This window comes from Heterocephalus glaber, unplaced genomic scaffold (genome assembly GCF_053883595.1).
Source record: "Heterocephalus glaber isolate CG9 unplaced genomic scaffold, H.glaber_assembly_v1.0 deba00001481, whole genome shotgun sequence".
Classification (NCBI taxonomy): Eukaryota; Metazoa; Chordata; class Mammalia; order Rodentia; family Bathyergidae; genus Heterocephalus; species Heterocephalus glaber.
Genome location: NW_028258317.1, coordinates 22,459,041 through 22,484,806, shown reverse-complemented (window position 1 = coordinate 22,484,806; position 25,766 = coordinate 22,459,041). Strand labels below are relative to the sequence as shown.

Below are 25,766 nucleotides of genomic sequence, written 5' to 3'. Positions count from 1 at the left end.
GTGGCAGAATCACTGTGCTATATTCCCAGCCCAATCTACATGTTGATAGAGAAAATTTGAACTATAAATTAGTTATTAAGGTAGCTGAAGTAGAATAAGTAATACATTCCTTTAAGATTTACCTTTCTCATAACTCTTATTGTTTAAGGTGATGGCTAACTGAAACTATGACCTATAACCTAGCTGTAGATAACATTTAACCTGGAGAAAAGCAAAGTAGAAATGTTTGGGTAGTTTACAATATATGTATTTTAAGTGCCATCTGTTTGTTATATGTCTGTGACTTTAACCATTAACAGGAACTAGTTGTAAAAGAGAAACAGAAATTTTACTAAGACCACCAGGAATGAGGTAATGGCTAAAAGAAGATATAAAAGGAAATTTTAAAACAAAGAATGGAGCAGACATTGATCAGACGAGTTGCTGGCTGTCCTGCCTTGCTGGCAAGAAAAGACTTTTTTTTTTTTTTTACCCAACTTCTGTGTCTCTGTACATTTCTTTCCGCGATTCAAGAACATTTGGTTCCCTGACCGGGAATCAGGAAAGAAGCGGCCCTTTTGGGCATCAGCCCGAATTCCACCAGAGGGAGCAGCTCTCTGTCTCCTGGAGAGGAAAGGTGTGCCCCTGGGACTAATTTTCTAGGCTCCCCAACAGGACACAGAGATCCACTCACAGGTTGCAGATCGCCCGAACCTGAGACAGAAGATGACAGAAGGAAGGCTGCTGCTGTTGGTGTCTCATCTGTCTCTTTCCTTTGCTGGGTGAGAAACCACAGGAAACCCCTAGTTGTTAACTTTTGGTTTTGCTTTGGTTTCACTTTGTGAATTTGTATTTTGTAACTTTGGGCAAATACAGCTCAGGGGCCTGATCACCCCTTGTGCTTTGCCATTTAGGAAGATAGCTCCTCCCATTTGTTTTGGTTCACTTTGTGAATTTTGGGGAAAATTAATGCAGGGGCCCAAATTACCTCTTGTGCTTTGCCATTTGGGGAGGTAGCTTCTTTCATTTGTTTTGGTTATGGTTAGGGGGTCACCAGGAAGGAATTTGACAACTTCTGAATAAATGTGTGAGTGAAAGAGTTCTGGATTGGAGAGTGAGTGGAACTAGCTGCTGAACAAGACAAAGGGAGGAGGTGCTTTCACTGCTGAAGGAGTCCTCCCTGAGGCATGGAATTTGTGTGGGGTCTGTTGTGGAACTTGTGTGGTCATGTTTAAGAAAGGCACAATGGTGAGCTTAAGCGACAGCTCACCTTAGCCTGAACAGACCTTAAAGTGGCCAAGAGGCCCACAGCCAGGCAGATTAGAGAGTGATCCCCCACCTTTGTTTGTCTTGCATCTCTGTACAAGGGTACCCATACACACACCAACACTCTGATCGGGCAATTGGGGACAGAAATATCTCATCCTACTGTTTTGAAATGCATGCTTAAGAATTTTTTAAAAATGTTTCACTAGAAATTATGGTACTAAGATGAAACCCCCAAAAGTCTCATCTGGTCCATCTGCTAACAGTCACCACCCCTGGATGGGAACATCCAGATCAATTTTTCCTATATTGATTTATGTCTCAAATTGTGCCACAGAATGCCTCCTTGGCTTCATATGTGTGCCCTGGAAGAAAAAACAATATCCTGGTCCTCCATCAGAAAGAGGAAGATGCTGGAAAGAAACCGGTCCTTTCAGATCTAGACCCAAAGAATTTTGACTTGCCCCCTCCTTTTGTGTTGCTAAATTCACAGATGAGGAGGAGGTGGGGACAAAAGCCTGAGAACTGCTTGACTTTAGTGGACCAGAGGGTGAATGCTGTGGTCAGACTCAGGATTGAATAGGGCTTGAACTCAAGTTGGAAAAAAAGAATTGAAAAGAAAAAATAAGTAATGGATTGAAAACAGCTAAGAAAGCTCTGAAGGGCATAAAACAAAGACAGAGAAAGTGAGAAATTTTATAAGTGAAATCAAGTTACAAATTTTATCTAATTGATAAATGTATTTTGTTTCAGTTTGAATTGATGTTTAATTGGTATGCCTAAAATATTTCTTGTACATTGAAAATTTTTCAATTGTAATTATAGGGTTAACTTGCTCTTTTCTGTACTTTGTTGATAAAAAACCCCTCAAGGTCACTATGTTTCTATTGTCAGCCAATCAAATTTAAAGTGTAACAATCTGAGATCAAAGAAAGGACACTTTAAAATTTTAACAGCTAAAGACAAGTTTGTAACAAAAGGTCTATAGTAAGTGAGATTAAAAAATATTAAAAAGCTATAAGTAAAAGAGATGCAATTTTGATATAAGAAATTTTGTATGTTTGTCTTGTTAGAAAGATAAAAGAAATATACAAGACCAGAAGGTTTAGGAATGTCAAAAGATATGCAAAAGTGATTTATCAAGAAAATATGTATGTTTGTTTGTTGGTTTCAAGTTTGTTATGAAAAGTTTAAATATGTTTACATTGGTTGTCATCAAAGGGTTAAATTCCAAATATGTTACTAATATGTGTACATCAGTCATTTTCAAAGAGCTTAAGAGCCAAATGGTTACAATATGACCTCCTCCTTTATAGTGAGTTAGAAAAACCTGTTGGGAAATGGCACAGATATGTCAGACCAAGATGCAGTATTTGAGATTTGACTTAAAAAAGGACAAAAGGAGGCTAGGTCCAGAGAAAAAAAAGTCATTTATTCTCTGCCAAGACCCCTCTAAAATGCTTCAATTATTTGATTCCATCTTTGCTACCCGTTGTCCTAATTGGGAGGACTGTAGAAAACTTTGTAGAACTTTGTTAACCCCCAAAGAAATGCAGAGACTTTAAGGGGAAATTAAAAAGATTAATGCTACTAGAATGCCAGGTGATATGCAGAATCCAGACGCTTGGCATGAACAGCAATTCCCAGTAAATGTGTGGTCCAATTGGGATCCCAATACCCAAGCAGGACAGGGAAACTTGAGAAATTATTGGACAGCCCTTTTAGCAGGAATGTGGGCTGCAAGTAAAAGACCTACTAATATGGTTAAAGTGTCAGAGACCCAGCAGGACCCAAATGAGAGCCCTGAGAAATTTTATGAGTGGCTTTGTGAGGTCTACAGAATGTACACACCATTTGACTTGGCATTTCCAGAAAACCATCAGCTAATTAATACAACTTTTGTAACCCAGTCAGCACCAGACATTAGAAGGAAAATCCAAAGGCAGGAGACTTGGGAAGGCATGAATATAATGCAATTGTTGCAATTCACTAGGAAAGTGTATGTGATTAGAGAGACAGTGAAAGAGAGAGAGCCAGGAATGAAGATGAGCAGGATCAGAGGAGAGCTCCTTATATAACAGTAGCTATGGTAGCCAAGAAAGAGAAGGAAAAACAGACAAGGAACAAAAGTACAAGGAAGTCAGAAGAAAGGTTTTAGGTGTGAGAACTTAGTGTTTGACCTGTGTGCATATTTCAGATAAAGGACATTATAAGAGTAAGTGCCCAAGGCTCAAAGAAAAGAAAAAACAGGACTTAAAGGAAGGGAAGGATACTGGCACCTTGTTGCCTGTGATGGAGTACAGTGACTGACACAGACCCGGCTCAATGTGCTAGGCCCCCATGAGCCCATGGTTGATATAAAGATAGGGGCCAAAATATGTCCTTAATGGTGGATAGTGGTGCAGAACATTCAGTAGTAACAGCTCCAGTTGCCCCTCTGAGTGGAGAGCACATCCAAGTGATTGGTGTCACTGGAATTTCAGAAAAGCACCAGATTTGCTATGAAAGGACATGTGAAATTGGAGGACATAAAATAAAGCATGAATTTTTATATATGCCAGAGTGCCCTATTCCCTTACTAGGAAGAGATTTTTTATATAAATTGAGAGCTATAATAACTTTCACCCAATGGGAAAATGCATCCCTGCGTCTAGACCCTGGAAAAGATCTCATCATGATGGTAACAACTAAAAGGGAGGATGAATGACAGTGTTACTATGTGGATGATGTTTACCAGGCTCCACAAGAATTAAAAACTATGTTTCCTGGAGTATAGGCAGAGGAATCGCCCCCAGGCTTGGCTAAGAATCATCCACCCATAGTTATAGAATGAAAAGACAATTCAACCCCCATTGCTGTAAAACAAAATCCTATGTCCAGGCAAGCCTGAATTTTAATTAAACCCCATGTCATGAGATTAAAGAAATTTGGACTTATTAGAGAATGTAAGTCACCTTGGAACACCCCTTTGCCACCTGTTCGGAAACCCAATGGAGACTATAGGCCAGTGCAAGATCTACAGGCTGTAAATGACAAAACAGTAACGCTGCTCCCAGTGGTCCCTAACCCCTATACTTTGTTGGGTCTAAGACCCCCAGAAGCAGAATGGATTACTTTTTTGGATTTAAAAGATGTCTTCTTTTGCCTTTAAATCACTGCCCTCAGTCAACCCATCTTTGCATTTGAATGGGAAGACCCAAGTGATGGGAAAAAGACTCAGTTTACTTGGACTAGATTGCCACAGGGATTTAAAAACTCACCTGTGCTTTTCAGGGACACCTTAGCCAAGGACTTGCTCACCTTCCCCGCATAACTATATAGCTGCATCCTATTGCAATATGTAGATGGCTTGCTATTATGTAGCCCAACCCAAGAGCAATGCTGGGAAGGCACCAGAAAAGTTGTTGCTGCCCTTAAAGAAGACTGGATATAAGGTATCATGGAAGAAAGCCCAGATTTGTGTACAACATATTAAATATTTAGGATTTCAAATAACACAGGGCATGCATTGCCTAGGAAATGAAAGGTTATTAATGCCATCCCTGAACCCCAAACAAAGAAACAGCAGATAAAGTTTCTTGGGGTAGCAGGATTCTGTAGAATTTGGATTTCTGGTTTTGCAGAAGTCTCTAAACTCCTTCATGAAGCCCTAAAGAAACAGGAGGAGAATCATCTGCATTGGACTGTAGAACAAAAGGCACCTTTTAAAAAATTAAAATTGACTTTGACAGCTGCCCCAGCCCTAGGCATACTAGATGTAAAGCGACCTTTTACTCTATATGTGACTGAGAAAAACCATGTGGCCTTTGGAGTGTTGACCCAAGAAGTAGGCCTATGGAATCAATTGGTGGCATATTTGTCTAAGAATTTAGATCCAGTAACAAAAGGATGACCTCCTTGTCTTTGGGCCTTAGCAGCTTCAGTTCTGTTGATCCAAGAAGCAGAAAAGCTGACTTTAGGTCAGGCACTGACTGTGCAGTTTACACATGTGGTCCTAGAACTGCTGAACACAAGGGAGCATCATTGGCTCTCAAATAATTGGGTTACTCAGTATCAAGCTCTTCTCTATGAGAACCCCCACTTGTGGTTTATTTCTGTAAAAACTTTAAATCCTGTTATGTTTTGCCCATGGAGACAGGCCCTCCCAATCATGACTGCTTGAGTGTCACCAATGAGTCCTTTTCCAGCTGCCCTGACTTGCAAATGGCACCCTTGTCCAATGCTGACCTCTTTCTGTTTATGGATGGGAGCAGCTTCGTGGGAGATGGGTTCATCATGCTGGATATGCAGTAACCACAAAGGATAGGGTGATCCTAGCCAGGGCCCCTTCCTTTTGGCTGGTCAGCACAATGGGCCAGGTTCTGGGCACTCATACAGGCACTCCAATGGGCAAAGTGTAAAAAGGTAAATAATATATACAGACTCTCACTATGCATTTGCTCTGTGGCATGATTCACTGGAGCTAGGTCTTTTCACAGCAGGAGGGAAGCAAATCAAGACTAGACAGGAAATTGTACAGTTGCTAGAGATGTTGTGGGAACCTAGCAAAGTCACAGTAATACATTGTTCAGGACATCAGAAAGGCAAAGACTTCATTACACAAGGTAACAATTAAGCTGATGCTGAAAGCCAAGAGACCACACACTCAAAGCCCAGCTCTCACCACTCTGGAGTCTGGTGAGTCAACACACAGATGAAGAATGGGAGTGCCGGGAAAGGCAGCATGGACTCCTGTGCTATGCCAGATCACTACTGCTCTGAGTTTCTTTGTTTTCAAACTACAGGTGTTTAAGCCTAGTGATGAACATTTTGTAACTTTCAAAATGGTAAAATGGGAACCAGAGGACTATCCATTCACTCTATTCTTTGATGCTTGCCCAAGAGAATATTACGGGGGGCCTGGGGTAGCTTCTGATTGTGGGGGATACTCAGTTGAAAAGTCATACTGTAAAGGAAAAACAAGGGTTTGGCTGAACAACTCGATTGCTGGACGTGTTGCTGGCAATTGTGATAAGTGTGAATGAGGTCAATGTAATCCTATATCCATGTATGTGCCAGACTCATGGAATCCCACATGATTGCAAGGAAAATTATTTCAGGTTTATATAAGGTATCAGTCCACTGCCAAACATGGACCTCAAAAAATAAAGTGATGGACATTACAAATCAAAAAAGTGTGGCAAACTGCTCCCCCTGAGATAGAAAAGACCCCTGCCCTTCAAGAAATCCAAGCTATGCTGAAAGGGCACTCTCAGAACTATACTGGAATAGATATGATAAATCTAATTGCTGATGCAAGTAAATGAGGAGCTGGCATCAGATTGCTGGTTATGTTCCCCCTTAAATTTGATAAATTATGAAGCAATAGGAATATACACAAACCCAACCCTTAACGTCACCAGAACAGCTATGCACTCACTTTTTAGATACCCAACTAGGACAGTTGGAAATGGGACATGTTTCCTAGGACAGAATAGGAGTAATGAGGAAAATAATGAAACCTGAACCAACTTAGTCTTGTTGAATGAGAAAAAAAACTATACAGCGCCTAATGGGACCTTTTCATCTGTGGAGATGGAATGTACAAGTTGATCTCAGGAAAATTACCACAAAGTGTACTCTGGGGATTCTAATCCCAAATTTATCTGTTTACACCCTGGCAGCCATAGAAAAAGTGCCTTTACAAATCACTTCCCCAGTGCAAACAATTCAAACAAAGAGAGACCTGATGGTGCTACCTATCCTAACCAGACTGGCAAACATTGGCAGTCTCATTTTGTGGGGGACAGCCATTGGCCTAGGGCAAAACCAGTATATGTCATTAGGACAAGAGATTAGAAAAGACCTCGAGGAAATTTGAGATGCACTCCAAGCCCTAGAAACTCAGGTAGATTCTCTAGCCAATGTGGTGCTGCAGAACAGATGAGCTCTTGATTTGCTCACAGCTCAAAAAGGGAAAACCTGTTTATTCCTCAGTGAAGAATGTTGTTATTATGCTAACAAGTCTGGTATAATGCAAAAATCACTGGATAAATTAAGAGATTTAATTAAGACTTTTGATAATAAATTTGGTACAGGAGAACCATCTTATGGAATTGATTTCATGTGGAAAGAATAGAAAACATGGATAGGACCCCTTTGGGGCCTTCTCCTTATTATCACATTAGTGCTGATGTTTGGCCCTTGTGTTGTCCAGTGGATTTCAAAATTTATCCTTCAGCGTATTGCTGCTGCTCAACATTATCAAATAATGCTAATAAAACATTAGATAAATTAGATGACATATTATGGATAGAAGAACCATCCCAAAGAAGACAAAGGGAGGAATGACAGAGAAAATTTGAACTATGTTAGTTATTAAGGTAGCTGAAGTAGAATAAGTAATACATTCCTTTAAGATTTACTTTTCCCATAACTCTTATTGTTTAAGGTGATGGCTAACTGAACCTTTGACCTATAACCTAGCTGTAGATAACATTTAACCTGGAGAAAAGCAAAGTAGAAATATTTGGGTAGTTTACAATGTATGTGTTTAAGTGCCATCTGTTTGTTATATGTCTGTGACTTTAACCATTAACAGGAACTAGTTGTAAAAGAGAAACAGAAATTTTACTAAGACCACTGGGAGTGAGGTAATCACTAAAAGAAGACATAAAAGGAAATTTTAAAACAAAGAATGGAGCAGACATTGATCAAACGAGCTTCTGGCAGTCCTTTGCTGGCAAGTAAGGGGTTTGTTTTTTTTAGCCAACTTCTGTGTCTCTGTATATTTCTTTCCATGATTCTCGAACAATGTAGCCCATGAAATCAAAAAAATTCCATTCCAAAGGCTATGCACACCAGGCCCTCTCAGCTCTAGCTTGATGTTAGCCAGTCCCCAGTTCAATCCCCTGCAGTTCCTGTATGTCAGCCTTTCTTTTTGTTCTACTTTCATCTACAGTGTTTATTATCACCACATTGTGTCTAGCAATCAAAACAACCATTAAATTTTATTAAAACAATTGGCACTGTGAGTGGGGTGTTGTAATAGATATTAGGGTAGCTTTATGATGGACAGCTCTTTGCCTACTAATTGTTCCAAACAAGTCTGAAACCAGCATTGGCCCAAATTGCCACCTGTTCACCAGTCCATGTCTTAGCTTTTATGACTTCTGCTGTGTTTACCAGTGCATGTCACATCCCATAACCAATTTCCTTTGTGTAGAATATTGAAGAAGAATGGTGCTATTTACTTAACATCCTGGGGATAAAGAGGAGGTCAGGTGGGGCCCCTCTAAGAGCAATAGGGCTAGGGTGTTCCAGTGTTTCCAGCCACAGCCTGGGTTTGGCAGAAGTCTATCCCATGAGACTGTCACTTCTCTGCCATGCATATTTATTATTCTTTCATTTGGAGTAGAACCTTGGTCTGCCTTCATATTTCAGGTGACCCCTGTGAAAGAAGGTATTGGTTGGGCTCCTTCATCTCAGAGGAATGGCCTTACCAACTCTGCCAGTGTTGCTCAGTTAGAGATACAGGACAAACTTACCTTCTGCTGCTGTAGAACTGTGGAACCTGCATTCTCTAGCTATGCTCATGGTCCCTTGGCCCATGGGGGTATGCTTCTTCCAAAATGGTCTTCTAGGACAAGGAAACAAGCATCTGCACTCAGCATGCTTACTTTCTTCCTCAAAACAATGACTGAAGTTAAAATAATGCTGAACCATTGGCCAGCAGACCTGGGCCTTAGTAAGTGCCATTACATATCAACATGTTTAAGGTCTCATTCATTGTACAAGGAAGCTAACTGTGCTGCCTCAAGTAAAGGCAGCTATATTGTTCTAACTGAAAATTTCAATACCTGCATAATGAACTGGGAAACCTCTGAAGGAAAGACAGCTACCAGACAGGCAACTAAACCTACTTCCACTCTACCGCAGCCTTTTCTCATAGCTGCCTAGAAAGTCTGCATTATGAGATATCATGGAAACAGGACAAGAAAACTCCAGCTTTACATGATTGAAAGTACAAAACAGGAATAAATAAATAAATAAATAAATGCAAGATATATAGAGAGAAATTATCATGCATAGTGTTGTAATCACTTTCCCGTCACTGGACACAATATTCAACACAACCACAACTTACAGGAGAGGTTTATTTGGGCTCACAATTTTTAGAGTATCCAACCCATAGTCTGCTGGCTCCAAGGTAAGAAGAGCATAGTGGAAGTGTCTAAGGAAAGAAAGCTCCTCATGTCCTCATTGTGAGGAAGCAGAGCTGAAAGGGAGATGTACCCAGATTGGTCATGCCCCCTCTCCCCAGTAACCAGCCTCTTCTAACAACATAGTTAACCAAAACTCACCAGTGGATTAATCTACTGATGTGTATGCAGTACAGTGTCCCCATAATTCAACCACTTTCCAGAAGCTCCACCTCTGAGGACATGAGGCTTTGGGGGACATTCTATATCTAAACTACAACATATAGGTAGATTGATAGGCAATTAAACTGACAGACTTCATCATGTGTTCTGACTGGAAATTAAAATTTTACTTAATACACTTATTGGCAAAAGTTCTTTGACTTAATCAAATTACAATTATACCTGGGAACCTCAATATATTTCAGCATGTTGACCTACATAATCTTAGAAGAAAAACTAAGAAAAATAGGTATGTCTCACTTTAATTACACTTTTGCCAAAATTTCCCATTATTTTAATTTTTTTTTTTTACCAGAAATCAAATTCAAGGCCTCATGGTTACCAGGTCGGCATTGCACTGCTGAGCTACATCCTGGCCCTCCCATTATTTTAGTATTCATTGCCCTTGTAGTGGGCATAGACACTCTGACACAATGAGTAATAAATTATAATTATGCTATCTTTGGCCCTGCACTCACAAATTGGCTTGACAAACACTTCCCCATGGATCCCCAGGTTAATATGGCCACCATAAATAAAATAGAGCCTTTAGGGATTTAGACTTTTAAAATAAGATCTAACCAATCTGTAGATGACTATACTCATTATTTCCACACTTCATAGCCCTCTTTGCCTGTTTTTAATGCTGAAAACATAAATGGCACCTTAAAGTGGGATTTGACATTATGATCACATCAATTAAGGACTCCCTACTCAATATGCAATATCATTAAAATTATAAGCTCCACCCAATCAGCAATTGGCATAAAATTAACTAATATATTCTGCTTGGTGCCTATCTCAATAACTGTAGGTTACTGTAATCTTCAAAGGGACACAGTTACAACTTTTCTAGGCTACTCATGGAGTAACTCAACAGCTTTGCTAAGACACAGACTTTACAGACAAAATTTTCACCTTTCTCTAGGAGCATGGGTGTGAATATTACACTGGTGATGTCATCCTCCTTTAAACATTCATAAGTACATATAAATTCAACATCTTTTAGTCCTTTCAGGATCCTGATTTAACATATTCCTTATTATAAATTCTATTTAATCTTACTGATATTGCTGCTTACTAATCAGCGTACCCTAAGTGGCACTTTATCCAACAAAAGACTCTGAAATCAGTCTAAATTAAAATCAATAGGGGTTAATTCCCTCAGAGATTCATTTCATTGTGGAGTGTTTCATATCCTTCTGTCTTGCTTCCCAGAGCTTCTGAACTGACAATGAAGTAAAGAGTATCCCATGAACATCTGATATGACAGCGTTTTGGGCCATATTAGAGCAAAAATTGCTGGTCATGAACTAAAGTCTCTAAAAAATAGAGACTCTACAGATACTGAACATGTCGCTCTCCATGTGCAGATATTCATTGTGTCAGAAGTCATGAAAGTAGCATGTCACAAAACTCAGCATGGCTACTGAGGCATCCTTGTTATGGATGGAATCAAATCTTTTTTTCCTGGCATATATCATCTTTAGGAGATGGTGGTCTCCCTTGTTCTCAGTCCCTTGCCAGAATGTTGTGGTGCTGAGAAAGATCATCTGTCCCCTGAGGCTAAGTGAATAACAATGTGAAAACAATTGTGGAACAAATATGGAAACCATTGACACTCTCAGAAGTGGTGGAGCTGAATGGTGAAGTATTGCTGCTTTCAATAAAGGTACAAACCCAAGTATCAGCACAATTGAACAAATGTAAAGTTGTGTAGTCTTTTTAACTCTGGTCATCAAAAGACCACATTTTATCTTTTTACAAACTCTTATTCTGCTGCCTAATAGTTGACTCAGGTTAATAAGGGTTTAGAAATCTCTTGCCTCACAGATCTTCAAGAAGTAAATGAAGATCACACTGTCTCTATGCACTAAGACCATACAAGGCCTCACCAGAACAGTGGTTATCCTCTTTGGAGTTACAGTCATTACTGTTAGAAACCAAAGTAATCATTTCACTTCTCAAAATATGCAAGTCTGGGCTCTTCCAAAGCCATCCAATAAAACTGTTATCTTCCCTATAGGTTCTTGACCACAAATTTAATTGAGAGGCCTGATGGACTTCTCAAAAAATTCTTAAGTTAAAAAGTGACAAATAGCTCTTTAAGTTAATATATTTTGCTATAGGCCTTCATTTGTTATATTTAATAGTCCTTGGATGGTTCATAGCTCACATAAAAAAAATACTTCCTATATTTTTCTATTTCAAAGCAGGTATGTCTCATAAAGATACATTTTATATATGAGCCCTTAGTAATCTCTCACACTAATTTATAAACTTTGCATCCTAGTTCCATTCCACAATGGCTGAACATTAGGTTTCTAGCTGAAACTTATTTATCATAGACTATCCTCCACACAGGTAGGATCTGCCTATATGACATAAAACCCATTTGAACATAAAATTCCACCATCCAAAAATCTTCCTGCAATATTCATATTATAAGCAGGGTTCTCCCTCTGATTCCCTTCAGAAAATTAAATTAATACTTCAGGACAATTTCCTCAGAAAGACCAAATATGGATAGAGAATACCTCACATAGTAAATAAAAATCATATTTAGAGATAATAATGGAATCAATACTCTTGAGTAATAGTATGCTCTTGAGGAAAATCAATAGGCAATAAAAATCTGTTAAGTAGTGGTTTTCACCACTCTGTTAACTGTTGGCTTTCCTACTATTGTTATGAATGCTTATATTGATTATGATTCATTTGTTCAAATCTCCCAAGGCGCTATTTCAACCATGACAAATGCTGAGATCAGTGAATCATCAAGTTTGGTTTATACAAGTACCACCACCCAAGAATATTGATAGCCTATCTATCATCAAACAAATTTACAACTTAGCCTTAGGGGCAATTATACTAATTGGCTAAACTGGAATGTCTGCATATTGGGTGTTGCTGGAACTCTCATCTTAGCCACAGATATTTTAATTGACAGAAAACCTACCATCTCATGAATATCATGCACAAAAATCAGGTCTTGTGATTTTAAAACTATTTACAACAGAATCCCTCATCATTCACATGGGGAAAGTCTTGGATTATTACCACAATTTAAAAACAGCTGCTTTTAATTAGGTATAAATTGTGTTGTAAGTGTTCTTTGGCTACAGTTCAATTACAAAAAGATGTCAGGTACAATATCTCTTTTTATAACTGCACACACACACACACACACACAAACACCACTTCAAAAACAATGACAAAAAACTTGATTTAAATGATATTTGCATATGAATCTCCCAGGCCTTCCATTGTCTTTACTTCTTTTTTTTTTGGTACAGGGGATCAGGATCTGTGGAACTTGGGACCTTGAGCTTATAAGGTAGGCACCAGAACCACTGAGCTAAATCCCCTGCCCTTATTGTCTTTACTTCTATCAACTGCTCATTCTTGTTTTGATACCATAAACTCACATTAACCCAAAGTGTTCTTTTGGGAAGGGTACTCCAGGTCTATGTCCCAGATAATTATCACTGTGGTCTAGGAGCTCATTACTGTCCCTGGACAAGAGACTACTTGCCCCTCCTCCAGAGATTACTCCAGACACTAAGGCTACCACCTCAGTAAAACACTGGGCCATTCCTCCACTGTTCATGGGATACTCATTGCTTTTCTTCCTCTGATATTAAGTAACTGACTACATGTGAGCTCTTTGTTTATTTAGCCTGTGATCCCAGTGTACTTGCTTTTCACCAAAATGAACATTCCCATGCCTTAAGAGAAATATGGCAAGCTAATTATACTTGTGTCATTCCAAAAATTAGTAGAAATTATTACGTTCCTCAAGATGCAACCTCTTAAGGAGAAAATCACCCACTCCCCAGAGCCTTTAACTATTTCCACTCCTTCCACTGTGAACTCCATTTATAGGTCTCTATGATAATTATCACAACTTATTTAGCTTACTAAACTATCATTTCATACTGCTAACATCTTACTTGCTGACCCTACTATATTGATCCAAGAAATACACTAAGGTAATGTGTAACTCACACTTTTATAAAGTTTAAAAGTTTTATATATATGACATATGTATATTTGCACTTGTTTTCTTTCTATGCATTCTCATAATAAAATACTTTCATGTAGTTTAAGAAAAGTCTTTTTCTAAAATTATTATTATTTTTATTAAAGTCACCCAGATACCAAAAATCTGAGCTTAAACCTTATGTCAGTACATCAAAGTGTCACTTGTAATATTGACTGTATTATTGCTATTTTTAATGCTGCCTTGACCCAGTTTTGAAACACAGTTCCTCTTAAAATCTTATTCATTCTCCCACCCCCTTCACTTATGAGGCCCTCACACTTTAGGCCACTGTACAATGAAACTAGTTACCTCAAGACAGGCACCAGAGATGTAGGGATAGTCTGTAAGTCTCTATGTTCAGTAGCCCAAAGGTTATTCAAGTAAATCCATGAGGAGCCCTTGGAAACTAACTTAACCTCAGTCCACTTACAGTACATAAGATTCTTCCTACAGCTCCAGTTTGCTGTTATTCTGTCCCTAGGTGCAGTCTTATGTGCTGTGCCTGGTAGCCCTTTAATCTTTTGAGAAATATGTAGCAAAACAAATTCTTCTTTTCATCTCTCCAAGTGTCAATGTGTGGTGTCCCATCATCAAGAGCACCTTTAAATTTTATAGAACAATGAGAATCCCCATTTAAAAATGATATTAAATTATTTTGTAAGGACATAGACATTAGCAAGTCTTGAGGGGAAACAGAGCACTGACAAATCTCCAAGTCTGTCAGATTTATAAGAAAAATCAATAAAATCATGTACTACATACCATAAATTGGTTTATCATCAATTGACAATTTTCATAACTGATTAACAAGTGTGCTGAAATCTGGAAACAAAAATCAATTGGAAACAGCAAACTTCCTAAACTTTGAAATTTAATATATTTGTATTCTTTTAAAACTGAAAAGGCTACTCAGGAATAATAAATCTACAATGAAAAGCTTCCAGTATTTGCTAAACAATTCTCTCAATAATAATGAGTTTATTAAAATTTAGAGAATATTAAGTGAGCTTCATGCAATTGTTAATCATTTTTAATTCTCATTTTTAAAAGGAAATGGAAAAAAATCTTTGTGGTACCTGAGACATTCCAGGAAAATACAGATATAAATAAAGCACATATTAATAGCTCTACTCCATTTGCGCCTGAATAAGGGAAAGAAAAAAAATTTTAATTTGCAGAAAATAAGAGGTATAAATTTTCAAAGGAAAAAATTATTCAGTAATAAGGACAATTATTATGAGGAACTTTTAGTTTTTTTTAAATTATAGGAAATTTTGGGGTTTCTTTGGTCTGAGGAGAGAACAATGTGATCATATTTTAGCCAACATTCAAAAACGAATTTTATTCTTTTTGTATATTGTCCAGGCATATATAACTATAAGACATTCAGAAATTTTCTTATGAATAAATCTATTAGTAGTAAATCAAAATAAATATTTCATTTATATATTGTATTGTTCATAAACTTGATCTTCTATACATATGTGTGTTTGTTTAGACATATACAAATTAACAAAAGACACAAATTAAATTTTTACCATTAACCAAATTATTGTTAAATTTATTAAAATTATAAATAAAATATTATGTAATTAAAATTCTCATTTAATCAAACTACAAAACGTTCCTTATGTAAGATAACTTTTGTGTACATCGTTATATTGTTAATTATATTTAATATAGTAATCTTCATTATTAACATTACTTTTCATCTTAACCAAATTAACTTTTGTATTCTCCAGACACAGATATATATGCCTCATAAGTACAAAGTCTATAGATCTTTCAACTACCCTATTTTAGCAAAAAAAAAAAAAAAAAAAAAAAAAAGGGAAAACTGATCATGCAAAGGTTTTCTTTGAAGATTTGATTGTCAGGTAAAAAGACTGAAAACCAAGACCAGACCAGGCCACAGCAAGCCTTTATTATGGGAACAGATCTCTGAACAAAGGAGAGACAAAGGCAATATGGCAGAGGCAGGGAGTGTCTTTTATAGTGACTGGGGTGGGGTTTGTAGGAGCTGAGGCAGGGTTGAGTGAGGTAGTGACTAGGGAATGGAGGAGCCAGTGATGTCACCAGTTGGTAGGAGGTGAGCAAGTATTAGGTTACTCTCTAGGCAGGAACAGGAGCATGCTGGGAAGAGAGGTTTCTTCTTTGGTGGGAGCAACCATCTTAGCGTGACATATGCTACATAGGGGAGGGTGCAAGGCACAATAAGAAGAGGGCAGCTACTATACATAATATCCACTGAGGTAGTGGGAGACCTATCATTCTAGGCTTTTATTTTATGATAGTTGGGCAAAGGTCTCTTTTTCTGGAGCTTCTTCCTGCTAACAGGGGGTGAAGATAGGGGCTAGACCTGGATCTGATGAGGGCCGCGGTAAGTGGGGGCCTCTTCCTTTTGTCTCAGTGGGCGGTACCCCACCATGAGGAGCTCCATGATAGTCTGGTTGGTGAATGCCCTCATGCATTCCTGCAAGAAATTTTGAAAAAAGCAAAACAGACAGGGTCTGAGGAGTAAGATAAGGCAGATGCTAACTAGTGGTCCCATCAGAGGAAGGATCCAGGGCAGCCAATTATTTAGGGAAAAGAGATTTTCATTTACCCAATTGTTTATGTGTTGATCAGAGTTTGAGACCCTTTCAGTAAGCTTTTTTGCTGCCTCTTATACTATACCCAATTGATTTATATAAAAATAACATTCCTCTCCTAGGAAAAGACATATACCACCCTTCTCTGCTGTGAGGAGATCTAGCCCCCTCCTATTTTTGAGAGTGACAGCCACTAAGGAATCTATTTGGTTTTGTATAGTTGTGATTGATCTAGCTATTTCTTTTAGTCTATCACTTAGCTCTTTAGAGAGAGTTTGGAATTTAGTTAGTGAGGTAGATAGGCCCCCTACCTCTGTCCCTAAAGTGGCAGTGATGCCTAGTCCTATGAGTAAGGGTATTAGTTGGATATCTCATCTATGTCTGACCTGTGTTTTTGTTAGCACTGGTAAAGTTTGATTGTTTGGGGCTATATCGATGTTAGGGCTGAGGTAAACTAGCGTGCAAGTCCCCATCCAGTTAGTCAGCAGATACAGGTAGGCTGAAGTTCCACAAAGGAAGAAGATGCCTTGACTGGGTAAACAGAATTGGCTGTGTATGTCGAAAAGATGTGTGAGTGTGTTATTTTCCTTTTCCCACATTCCTAGTGTTCCTGCCAACACAGCCCCCATTAAGGGTTGAAAAGGTCCTTGGCATGAGGTTTGTTGTGTATTGCTGGTCCTATTTTCCCACCAGAGGAAGAATCTCCTGGTATTGACCAGAAGCCGTTCAGGAGAATGGTTAAATGTTGGAAGGAGGCATTCTGAGACGGAAGAGGCTGTATTGGAAGGGGTCCAGGGATGTATAGTCATGCAAGGTGTATAGCAACCATTGAAAAACCCCCAATTTTTATTGAGAAGACCCTGTGTCATAAGTTTTGGAGCACCAGTGAAGTGGACAGGCTGAATAAAGGGAACATCCTGGGTGACCCTGTATTTAGCATGACCTGGTGAAGCCTGTAATTGTAATGTGTAATTACACTTTTGAGAGGGGAGATGTCCCAACATGGAGCCCATGGACAAGTTATGCTGAAACCAAAGTGGGGCTCAAAAGCTCAAGATGATGTTATCAGCTATAAGTCCAAGTATAGGCTTTTCCTTACTCTCATATAGAGACAGGTAGCTATGTAAGATTGAAAGAGTTGGGCTGCACAACCTGTTTGTGTTTTTTTTTTTGTCATGTCAGTGATGTGAAAGTCAGTGAGGGACTGCTCACTAAATAACTGTAATGGGCCTCCCATCTTATAGTGAGAATGGTGAGATTGATTGTAGCCCAGACTTTTGGAGATACTGGGATGGGTGTATAAGAAGCAGTGGATAGGGACATACAGAGCCAACAGTTACTGGTTAGTGATGGGTTGAATTGATTTAATAGGAAGTGGGTTAGCTGGAGCATGTTATCTAGATAGTATGGAAGTGAGGAGTGAGTCAATTGGAGGTCACTGGGTATGTGTGTAGGGTTGACAGGTAAGGGTGGGGCCATAGAAACTGCATGTAGAGGAAGGAGGAGAATGGAAATGAGGGCATTCAGGAGAATTGTGATGTGGACCCCATAATGCATGGTGGAATGGTGAGGAGTCTTGTCAAAGGGAAGAAGAGAAGAGTGAATAAATATTTTGTGTATTAGTGAAGGCAAATAAGAATATTGAGAAGGGTGATAATTAGGTAATAGTTTACTGTGAGAACACGCTTTTGTGAGAAGGGTCAGTCAGTTGGGCTTGTGACAAAGAGTCACTAGAATAAAGAGGTAGAGGGGAAATTTTTTTGGGGGGGGGATTGGTTAGGGATCCCTGATAATAGCTGTCAGTTATCCTTGACAAATTATTGTAGACAACCAATAATACTGATGAGGGTAATGATGAGGTAATATATTGCCACCAGAATACATTTGCTTTAGTTTTAGAATACATTTGTCTATAGTTTTCCAATATCTCAGGGCTGTGGCAGTGAGCCCAATCCCAAAGAGAAGGCCAAAAATAATTAATAAGAGAAGGCTGAGGATATCTGTAGGTGATCCTGTGTGTATGGAATTGCAATATCCCATGGGGCCCTTAACAAAGGGGAATGTCTTGAGGCAGATGAGGGGTTGTATACAAACAGCAAATGAGGAGAAAAGAAAAGAGCTCTATCTCAAATCATGAAAAATCAGCTAGTGCTCCCTGCAACCAGAGGTCTGTTACCCACTGGAGGATTGTCTCAGGGATGTCATCCTGTGGGCAGCACCAAGGGAAGTCTTGAAGAGCACACTCGAGGAAGGCCCGAAACTGCTGCTGTAAGAGGACATACATCTGTAGTACGTAGGAAGGTCAATTGGATTTTGAGCTGATAAGGTTAGAAATGTTGATGAGAGAGAGAGAAAGAGAGAGAGAGAGAGGTTAACCTTCCTCAGGAATCTGAGAGAGAGCACAGAATAATCTGAGCTTAGTAGGTCCTGTGAGAGTGGAGGAGTATCTGGCAGTGTTGGGTTGCTGTTCAGGCTGCTTAATCTGGAAATCTGGAGGAGCCTTTTTTATCCTGGAAAGATGGAGCCAGGGGAACCTTTCCTGGAGTTTTACTGTGATAGGAGTTATTAATGAAACAGTGAAAGGTCCCTCCAAACATGGTTGGAGGGGTCTTGGGGACAGGGTTGTGAGATATACTTGGTCACCTGGAGAAAGAGGAGAAAGTGGAATGCCTGATGAGTCTGGAAAGGGGAGAACTTGATTAGCCAGGGTTTGAAGGAGATGACAAGTGTAATTGAGTGTTGGGATATAATTAGCAAGTGCTAGTGATGGGTCTGGTAAGTTAGAAAACAGGAGAGGTTGCCATACATCAACTCAAAGGGACTTAAATTTAATGGTTTTCAGGGTATCAAGTGAAGCTGCATGAGAGCTAAAGGGAGGAAGGTAACTCAATTTTGTTTGAGCTCTATAGAGAGTTTAGTTAGTGGAGTTTTATTTTATTTTTTAAATTATTTTATTGATACATTTTGAGTATACAATACATTTACATTTCTCATTGGGAACTTGTACCTTTACATGATGTATCTTGGTTCTTAGTTTTTCCCCATTCCCTGCACTCCCTTCACTCTCCCACACTGCCCTATTTACAAAGATTTTGTTTCTATTTTTTCCATTTCTCATAATATTTCCTTTCCCTTCTTTCCTTTCCCCTACCACTAACACTTCCACTAACCCTTTGGACCTTTTCTTCTTTTTTCATTATCAATTATTCATTTCAATCATTGGTACATTTTAGGTATACAATATAATGATATTCATCATTGGAAATTTGCACCTTTGCATAATCTCTTTTGGTTCATATTTTTCCCAATTCCCCTGGCCTCTCTTCAACCACTCTATCCCTCCCCATTTACAAAGACTTGGTTTCCATTTTTCCATTTTCTCATATTAATTCCATTCCCTTCTTTCCTTTTCCCTACCCCTCCCACTTCCCCTTCCCCTTTGCCCCTTTTCTTCCTATTTCACATTATCCATTATACCTTTTAGTCCTTAATTACACTTTCAGTTTCTCACTCTAGAGAAACTATAAGGTATTCAAACACATGTGTCCTATTTATTTCACTTAAGTGTATCACCTAAATGTGCATCCATTTAGTAATAAATGTCTCAAATTTCTCATTTTTTATGGCTGGATAGTACTCCATTTTATTAAAAAAACAGATTTTCTTTATTCAGTCTCCTCCAGTTGGTGGGCAATTGGGCTGCTTCCAAGTTTTAGCTATTACAAATTGTGCTGCTATGAACATGGGTGCACATATATCACTGTGGTATGATTCTTTTAATTCTTTGGGGAAGATACCCAGCAGGGGAATAGCAGGGTCAAATGGGACCTCCAGTCCTAGTTCTTTGAGGTATCTCCATACTGATTTCCACAGCGGTTGCACAAGTCTACATTCTCACCAGGAGTGGAGCAAGGTTCCTCTTTTCCCACAGCCCCATCAGCATTTGTTATTGATTGATTTCATGAAAACAGCCATTCTTTCTGGAGTGAGGTGGAATTTCAGCATTGCTTTCATTTCCATCTCTCGAATGACCAGTGATATTGGACATTTTTTCCTGTATTTATTTACTATTTCAACTCCTTTTTCTGAGAAATGTTTGTTCATTTCAGATGCCCATTTTTGGATTGGGTCTTTAAATTTGGGAGATCTGATCTCTTCAAATTCTTTATCGATTCAAAATAGTAGGCTTTTGTCTGAGGAATAGCAAGTAAAGACTTTTTCCCATATTGTGTGTTGTCTCTTCATACTGCTAGTGGTTTCTCTTGCTGTGGAGAAGCTTTTTAATAAGATGAGGTCCCACTTGTTGATTGAATGTGTTAGTTCATGGGCAACTGAGGTTCTGTTCATAAAATCTTTTCCTATGACAATGTGTTCAAGAGTTCTACCTAACCTCTGTTCCAGCTGGTTCAGGATTTTCATTTTAATATTTAGATCTTTAATCCATTTTGATTTTAGTTTAGTGCATTGCAAGAGATAATAGGTCTAGTTTTAATCTTTGTCAAGTTGAAACCCCATTTTTCCGGGACCATTTATTAAAGAGGCTATCTTTCCTCCAGTTAGGGTGTTTGGCTCCTTTATCGAAGATAAGACGACTGAGTGTGTCTGGAGTTGTTTTGGCACCTTCTAATCTGTTCCACTGGTCCTCAGGTCTGTTTCTTTGCCATACCATGCAGTTTTATCTCAGTACAATTTCAAGTTGGGGATTGTGATACCCCCTGCCTTGTCTCTGTTACCTAGAATTGCTTTTGCTATTCTGGGTCTCTTCTTGTTCCAAATGAATTCTTGGATTTTTTTTCAAGTCCCATGAAGTATGCTGCTGGGATTTCAATTGGGGTTGCATTGAATCTATATAGTAGTTTTGGAAGTATGGACATTTTCACTATGTTAATCCTTCCCACCCAGGAGTAAGGGATGTCTTCCCATTTTCTTAAATCATCTTCAATCTCTTTTCAAAGTGCTAGTTTTCAGAGAAGAGGTCTTTGATTTCTTTTGTTAGGTTGATTGCGAAGTATTTCAGTTTTTTGGATACTATTGTGAAATAAATTGTTTGCCTCTATTTCTCCCTCAGTGAGTCTGTTGTTCACGTAGAGAAAAGCTATTGATTTTTGTGTGTTGACCTTGTAACCAGCTACTTGACTGAATTTGGTTATTAAGTCTAGAAGACTTTTGGTGGAGTTCTTAGGGTCTTCTATATAGAGTATCAGGTCATCTGCAAATAATGACAATTTGACTTCTTCATTTCCTGTCTTTACTCCTTTTATTTCTTTCTCTTCTCTAATTGCTATGGTTAATGTTTTAAAAACTACATTGAAAAGGAGTGGTGATAGTGGACATCCTTGTCTTGTTCCTGATTTTAGTGTGAAGGTTTTCAGTTTTTGACCATTTAGTATGATATTGGCTGTTGGTTTTTCATAGATGGCTTCTATCAGTTTGAGGTAGAGACCATCTATTCCAACTTTTTGTAGGGTTTTGCTTATAAGTGCATGTTGAATTTTGTCAAATGATTTTTCTGCATCTATGGAGATAATCATATAGTTTTTGTTCTTGGCTTCACTGATATAGTGTATTACAGTGATTGATTTTCGAATATTGAACCATCCCTGCATCCCTAGGATGAATCCCACTTGATCAGGGTGTATGATCTTCTTGATGATCTTCTGCATTCTATTTGCCAGTATCTTAGTAAGGATTTTTGCATCTATGATCATTAGTGAGATTGGCCTATAGTTCTCTTTTTTTGGTAGGGTCTTTCTCTGCTTTGGGGATCAAAGTGATGCTTGCTTCCAGGAATTAATTCTGGAGTGTTGTTTCCCTTTCAATTTCATTGAAGAGTTTAAACAGTAGTGGCAGCAGTTCCTCTCTAAATGTCTTGTAGATTTAAGTGGTGAAGCTGTCAGGACCTGGGCTTTTCTTAGTTGGTAAGTTTTTAATTACATTTTCAATTTCATTTGTTGATATTGGGTTGTTTAGTATTTTTATGTCTTCTTCATTCAACTTTGGTAATTCATATGTATCTAGGAATCTGTCCATTTCTTCTGTGTTTTTGATCTTATTGGCATATATGTTCTAGAAGTAGGTACTGATAATCCTCTGTTTTTCTGCTGGGTCTGTCGTAATTTCACCCTTTTCATTCCTAATTGCATGGATTTGGGCTTTTTCTTTCCTTTTTCTGATAAGTTTGGCTAAGGGTTTGTAAATTTTGTTTATTCTTTTGAAGAACCAACTCTTGGCCTTACTAATTTTTTGTATCATTCTCTTAGTCTCTATTGAATTAATTTCTCCTCTGATCTTTATAATTTCCTCCCTTGTATGAGCTTTGGGGTTGTCCTGCTCTTCTTTTTCTAGAAGCTTGAGGTTCAACATCAGGTTGTTTAATTGCACTCCCTCTGTTTTCCTAGTATGTGAATTCACTGCTATCAATTTCCCTCATAAGACTGCTTTCATTGTGTTCCATAGATTTTCATGTTTTATTGTCATTGTCGTTTAATTGAAGGAACTGTCTGATTTCTTCTTTAATTTCCTCAGTGACTCATTGGTTATTCAGAAGTGTATTGTTCAATTTCTATGTTTTTATGAAATTTTTGTCATTTCCTTTGCTATGGATCTCCAATTTCATTGCACTATTGTCTGATAATATACAGGGGATAACTTCTGTTCCTTTGGATCTACTTAAACATATTCTATGAGCAAGTATGTGGTCTATTTTGGAGAACATCCTGTGTGCAGCTGAAAAGAGTCTGTATTCTGATTTTCTGGGGTGGGACACTTTGTAAACATCTGTTAAATTCATTTGTTCAAGAGTTTGATTGAGTTCTAGTATTTCATTACTTTCTTTTTGTCTAGTTGATCTATCTCTTTGTGATAGTGGGGTGTTGAGGTCCCCTATTACAATTGTATTTGTGCATATATGACTTTTCATGTCTGTTAGTTTTTGTTTTATACAGTTGTGCACACTACTGTTCGGTACATATTTATGATTGTCATCTCTTCCCATTGTATTGTTCCCTTTACAAATATGTAGTGTCCTTCTTTGTCTCTCTTAATGAGTGTTGGTTTGAAATCTACTTGATCTTCAAAGAAGATAGCTACTCCTGCTTTTTTGGGGGGGTTCCCATCACATGGAGTATTGTTTTCCAGCCTTTAACTTTCAGTGTATGAATTTCATTTTGAATTAAGTGTGTTTCTTGTATGCAGCATATTGTAGGATTTTGCTTCTTGACCCATTCTACCAGTCTATTTCTTTTTATTGGTGAGTTGAGACCATTAACATTGATGGTTACAACTGATACATATTCATTTATCATTGTTATGTCTTTTTCTTTTTGTTGGATTCTCCCCCTTTGCATTCTACTTCTTGCATACCCGATGGGTTCATTCTGCTGTGCTTGCTGGGGTTGTGATCCTCATTGTCTGTTACTAGGATATTGTCTGAAAGTTTTTGGAGTGCTGGTTTGGTATTCATGAAGTTCCTAAGGTGCTCATTGTCATGAAAGTATTCTATATATCCAACAATTTTGAAAAATTCTTTTGCAGGGTACATCAGTCTTGGTTGGAGGCTGTTTTCCTTTAGGGCTTGGTATACATTACTCCAACCTCTTCTTGCCTTGAGTTTTTGAGTTGAGAAGCCTGCTGTGATCCTGATGGAATTTCCTTTGTATGTGATTTGTTTCTTTTCTCTAACTGCTTGAAGAACTTTGTTCTTCTGTTGGGTTTCTGGAATCTTAGCAATTACATGCCTCTGTGTAGATTTCTTTTGATCAAGTCTAGTTGGAGTCCTATATTCCTCACTTACCTGTATGTCAAGTTCTTTTCTCCTGATTGGGAATTTTCTGCCATCACTTTTGTGAACAGTTTTTTTTTTTTATGTCATCTGCGCTCTCTCCTATTTCTTTCTTGACTCTGATCAGTCTTATGTTATTCTTCTTTGCATTGTCTAGCAGCTGCTGGATTGATTTTCTGTGGTCCCTTACAATTTTAAAGAAATTTTCATTTCCTTGTCACTAAGTGCAATTTTATCTTCTATATCTCAAATTCTGTCCTCACATTGTCTCATTCTGTTGCATAGACTTTCAATAGAGTTTTAAATTTTCTGGATGCCTGTTTGTGTCTTTTTTATGGATTCCATTTGTTTCCTATGTTGGGATTCCATCATGTTCCTCAGCTCCTCTATTGTTTTAATCTGTGTCCTCTCTGGATTTATTAATCATGTCTTGCACTACTAGTACAATCTCTGTTGTTATCTGAGAAATTATTTCTGATTTCTTTTTTTCCAAATTCTCTTTTGTTGCCAGTTCCAGGAGTCCAGGCAGTTTAGTATCAGAGTGTTCTACCTCATTTCCCTTAGTGGTTTCTGTAGTTGATCTGGAAGTTTGGTTTTGAGACTTGTTTACTTGTCTTCTCATTTCAACAAGGTGTGAGAGGGTGCTGTAAGAGCCTGCATGACTCACCTCCTCTGGGCTGGGAGCAGTGGATCAGCAACCTGGAAGGCCCCTCTTCTAGGCTGGGAGCAGTGGAACAGCGGCCCAGAAGCCCCTTCCTCTGGGCTGGGAGAGATGGATCAGAGGCCCTGAATCCACTTTCTCTGGGATGGGAGTGGTGGAACTGGGAGAGAGTAGTTAGTTGAGTTTTAATTAACCCATTGGTTCAATTTACCTTGCCTGATCATTTAGGTCAATAGGGGATGTGGAGTTTCCATTGTATATGGAGTGTCTCTGTTACCTGTGGGGTGATCTGAGAGATGAAAGCAGGTCCATTGTCCAATTGAATGGAATGAGGGAGGCCAAATGGAGAAATGATTCCTGTTAGGAGCATATGAACTACAGCAGCCACTTCTTCTGTCCTGCAGGGAAAGGCCTCTATCCACCCTGTGAAAGTATCTACCAAGCTCAGAATATATTTAACTTTTTTTACAGGTGGCATATGTGTGAAACCAATTTGCCAATCTTCCCTGGGTCATTGTCCCCTGGACTGGTGAGTTTTGGGTGTGTGTTTGAAAGCTACCTTGGGCAGTGGTGGTTGAGCAAATGGGACAGGCCTGTGTTATTGTCTGTGTGTGTGTCATTAAGGATGGGTGGTGTACAAAAGGCCTGAGAAGATGTAGGAGGGTTTGGGTTCCTATGTGGAGTGAGTATGTATGTCAGTAAGGAGAGGTATTATTTGGTCATCAGGTATGACATGACATCCCTGATATAGAAGCCAATCATTCCTTAGTGTAGCACCCTTTTTTATGTATTTGGCCTTTTCTTGAGGAGAATAATTAGGTTTTAAGGGTGGAATGATTAACGTCTGATTTTGGCTTTGGGGAAGACATTGTTGTGCCATGTTGTGGGCAGTATGATCTGCTCTATTGTTTCCCTGAACTATAGGAGAGGAAGAGGATTGATGTCCTTTACAATGAATGATCCCCACTAGTGTTGGGAGGGTGGCTGCTTGGAGAAGGGCATGTATCACACATCCATTGACAATGGGCATCCCATTGTGGTC

At 38.6% G+C, this 25,766-nt stretch overlaps 1 long non-coding RNA gene across 1 annotated transcript; it reads left to right on the top strand.

Annotated features, from left to right (window-relative positions):
• Window positions 1-638: 638 nt before the first annotated feature.
• Window positions 639-25,766, top strand: LOC147825866 (uncharacterized). Its single transcript, XR_015439955.1, has 3 exons — window positions 639-761; window positions 12,944-12,984; window positions 25,196-25,766. It is a non-coding gene; the product is annotated as an uncharacterized LOC147825866 (long non-coding RNA).